Source organism: Cavia porcellus, unplaced genomic scaffold, assembly GCF_034190915.1.
Source record: "Cavia porcellus strain 051 isolate PalLab524CR breed Dunkin Hartley unplaced genomic scaffold, mCavPor4.1 scaffold_9, whole genome shotgun sequence".
NCBI classification, from domain to species: Eukaryota; Metazoa; Chordata; class Mammalia; order Rodentia; family Caviidae; genus Cavia; species Cavia porcellus.
In genome coordinates, this window is record NW_026947492.1 from 18,392,360 (window position 1) to 18,397,020 (window position 4,661).

Here is a 4,661-nt window from a genome sequence, read left to right on the forward strand (position 1 = left end):
ACTATATAAAAATCAAGTTTATTTTTACATACTAATAGCAAATGAGCAGAAACTGTAAAAATTCATTTAAAATAGAATGCAAGACATATAATTCCTTGAAATAAATGAAATTCCACTTAAAACGAAAGAATGCCTGTTCTTAACCTTTCTATTTTTCATTTTTACTTGTACAATTTAGTAGTTTGGCTCTAAGCTAATTCCTTTTCAACTAGTTCCAGAAAATAATATCCTGTTATCTCCACATAAATATAGCCAACACAACACAAGGAATAAAGATTGCTTTTCAGTACATGATACTACAACAGTTTCATATCACTGTTACAAACTACATTATCACTCAGTATCACTGATTTTAAATTGATCAGAATCTAAATATTAAAAAATCATAAAGATTTCAAAAAAGACATGAGAATGTCTTTGTGACTTTTCTGATTGGAAAAAAGTTAAGCAGTACAAATCTCTAACAGTGAAAGAAGTTGATAAGTCAGCTTTATTGAAATTAAATCATCTGCTTCCAGAAGACAAGAACAATCAGGTGAGCCCAGCAGTAGAGTGAGCAAAGATATGTTCAGTGACAGTGAATACTTCTGAAAAAGATACAGGTCCAGAATACTTTTTTGAAATCAAAACAGTGTTTAAAGAACTATTAAAATTTTTTAAGGAGGAATACTAAGTAGCTACTTACAAAGGACAATATCAAAGGAGGTAATAAACATACAAGAAATGCCCAATATTATTATCTAGAAATTTTAAAAATTAAAAGCTAACATGAAATTATCGTACCACAACCCAAGAGTGTTTAAAATGAGAAATACAAAAAATAAGTGTTCGTATGGAAAAGGAGTATTCTAACCTAAATATTATTGATGAGAGTACAGATCGGTTCTTACAGATCGGAGCAATCTTTACTTCTTGTGTTGTGTTGATTATATTCTGAAAGATTGCTTGGTAATATTTATAACCCTAAGGATAGCTTATCCTGTGACATAATAAATCCACAACTACATACATACCCAAATGGAGTGAATTTATACAAGCAAATGTATTTTCAGGAATTTCATGGTAACACTAACTAGGACACAGAAGCTTAAAACAATCCAAATGTCTACCAAGCTAATTGAGAAGCAAGTTGTTGCACAATCATACAAAAAATGCAAACGAAGCAGCAATAACTAGAGACAAAGTTACATGAATCACATGTACTGTTCTACATTTAGCAAAAAGACAGGCACTAAAAATAAATGTGATGCGCTGAGACCTTAGCTCAATGCTAGAATACATGTCTAATGTGAATTGAAAACCAGTTTTTAATACCACAAACAAAACTAAAGTAAAAGAAAAGAGCTATTCCTCATTTATATAAAGCTCAAGAATGAGTAAAATGTATCTACAATGATAACAGTAAGCACATATTTCCAGGAAGCTGGCGAAGGGTAGCATTTACTAAGAAAGAGCAAGCAGAACATTCTTGGGTGATAAAAAGTTTCTATTTCAAGCTGGGTATGGTAGCACACTCCTGTAATCCCAGCACTCAGGAGGCTGAGACAGGAAGATCACTGCAACTTTGAGACCAGTCTGGACTGCAAAGTGAGCTCAAGATCTGCCTGAACTGCATAGCAAGACTTCATCTCAAAAAGACAAAAAAATTCTCTTCCTGGGTCTAGGTGGTGATATGCATCCATGCCTTTATATATGAGAAAAAGTTCACTGCACATCAAAATTTGTGCATTTTGAGGTACAAATTTCCATCTCAGTTTAAAAAGTGATAGAATATTGCTTTAGTTATCTATATTGTAGTGATTCCCCACCATCCTCTCCACACAATGAATCCATAAGGTTCTATTACATTATTCAAAATACAATCTTTCCCTGCACTTTCTTTTGGCTAGATACACAATTCCAAAGGGTGAAAAATAAACATTTTATCCATGCTTTCTTTTTTCTAAAATAAGAGAACTTTCTAAAGAAAAGTTCATAAATCTAATGATCTTCCAAAGGGTAAACATATCATTTCAAAAAGCTCTAAAGCACCAATAATGTGATTAGACTTCTGATTCTCTATAAAATTTATCTTCTTACTAAATACTCTGATTATATGACCTATCCCTATCTTTTATACTCTACTGTTGGAATATTGGTGATATATACAATGCCTTAAAATATAATGGCACTTGCCTTCCCTGATAACAAATTTATTGCTACAGATACAACACTTCATTCACATTCAGAGCTATCTATTACAGAGGTGCCATATTCAGACCCTCAAAATAAGACTTCAAGTCCTGTTTCCATTTGTTTGGAAATAATGAAGAAAACTTGTATCCAATATCCTCAAAGCCTTTAAATCTGTAAACCTAAGACATAAAATGTTAGCCTTAGTTCATAGGGCTCTGCATAACACTTTAATGAACGTAGATGGTTGATTCTATGTGAATCCTAACATGGTTCCCCTCCTCACAACCCAACATTTGTAAACATGTGTCTTTTTGTCAAGTCCAAAACAAACATGTTTCACCTCCGACACACTTGCAAAAATGATATTTCAAAAACTGACCCTTAAAAAGTTACATGGTATGACTGTGAATAGGATTAGGTTTATTTAAATGTCTGGAACAACAATAAACTTAGAAAAAAATTGGCCACAGAAAAAATAGAACAGGAAAACTTAAAGGAAACTAGAGTAAACTGGATTAAAATTCAAAAGCCTGGAATCTGGTCACAGCTATGTACCAAAAGAATGCGTGTCCTTGAATAAACTACAAAATATTTAGGAATGTCCACTGGCTAATCAAATAGAATAAAGAGTTGAATTAAATGATTTCTTAAGACTGCTACTTACTCTTACTCTCTTACTCTCTCTTACTATAGAAAATATATCCTTAAAACAAAGAATTATTGGACCAATCAGAGGAATAAGCAATAGAGAGAATAAGTAAACTTAAAAACAAGATTTTAGTGGAGGGTGAGAGAGCACTAATGAAAATAATAAACAAATGCAGAACACACCACTAAAACTTGGGATACTTTGTCTCAATTACTTTCAAGAAAAGATTTTACTGCTCAAGGTTTTCCTCAGGGAAATTTTGACATCCTTGTTTCGCAGGCACATAGATCAATGGACTGAGCATAGAAGACAGACGACACTTTTCCTTGGCCCAGGGGCAAAATAGAAGGTGGTTTGAGATACATAAAAGCTCCAGAGCCAAAGAAAAGAGATCGCACAATTCTGTGAGAACTGCAAGTAGTGAAGGCTTTGGACCTACCCTCAGTGAAACACATGCAGAGAATGCTGAAAAGAATGAACCATAAGACGAAAAAATAGTAACAATGGGAACCCCAATGCCAATGGTCACACCAATAAAGACCAACAACGAGTGTATGTAGGAGCGATTGCAGGACAGCTCAAGCAGTGGAACGATGTCACACATATAATGATTGATGAGGTTGTCTGCACAAAAGGCCACAAACATCAGGTTTCCCAAATGGGCCATGGCCCCAAAAACTCCATACCACAGACTTTCAACAGAAGGAGTGAACACACCTGGGGAGACATGATGACAGGGTACAACAGTGGCCGACAGATGGCAACATAGTGATCATACCCCATCGCTGACAGGATGTAAGATTCAGAAAAGACAAAGAAACAGAAGGAAAAAAAAATTGAATCATATACCCTGTATGGGAAATTGTGTCCTTCTTTAAAATAAAGCCCATCAGCATTTTAGAGGTGAGAGTAGTGGAATAACCCTAAATCTATGAAAGACAAGTTGAGGGGGAAAAAGTACATAGGAGCGTGCAGGTGAGAGTTCAGCCCTATCAGAGTGATCAAGGCCAGGTTCCCCAGCACCGTGACCACATAAAAACCTAGAAACAGAAATAAGAGAGGGGTCCGGAGTCCTGGCTGGTCTGTTAAGCTGTGAGGGTGAACTCCATCACTGAGGAGGAGTTTTCAGCAGTCATTCTCCTCTGGGAGATTCTGTGAGTGGAAAAGAAAAGAGTCATTAAGGTGAGAAGTTACATATCATGGATGCTCATGGGAGAGAAGTGAGGAGACGGAGAGGAGAAGAAGCATTCACTGAGTATCAACCGTGGGCTAGACACTCTTCTGAATGCTCTGTGGCATTACCATGTGTTTTGTTTTACAGATGATGGAAACATTGCCTAAAGCAACTTGCACAAATCCCACAGCCACTGAGTGGCAGTGAATTTCGGCCACTGGCTCCTGTGCTTCAGCTTCAGCTCACTCTGCTGATGAACCAGGCAGGTGAGGAAGGCACTTGCCCCTTCAACTTGGAGCCACAATGCTCCTCTCTACTGCCTCCTGTCCATCACATTCACCTAGGCGATGCAAATGGCACTGGGGGAAAATGGTGGCAACTTAGACCCTGGCACCCTGGGTTCTGTTTCTTCGCTTTAGGATCAAAGTTTATCTTGTTTCTCTTTTTGAGCTGCAAAGCATAATATCTGACTGTGCCATTGCTCTGAGGCTCCTGTTCAGCTACCAGGGAACAAGCAGCCTCCTGTCTGAAAACTGCAGAAAATTAGATTCTAGAGTTTTATTCTAGATTAAAGATCTCAGAGAACTAGTTACAGAAGCTCCACAGAATGTTTCCAGAAACCATCTTCCCTAAGGAAAACAAAATACACCTTTCTTAAGATGA

General features: G+C 36.6%; 1 pseudogene; it reads right to left on the reverse strand.

Annotated features, from left to right (window-relative positions):
* Nucleotides 1-3,040: 3,040 nt before the first annotated feature.
* On the reverse strand, nucleotides 3,041-3,960 carry LOC100725219 (olfactory receptor 8B12-like; annotated as a pseudogene).
* Between the last annotated feature and the right edge of the window lie 701 nt (nucleotides 3,961-4,661).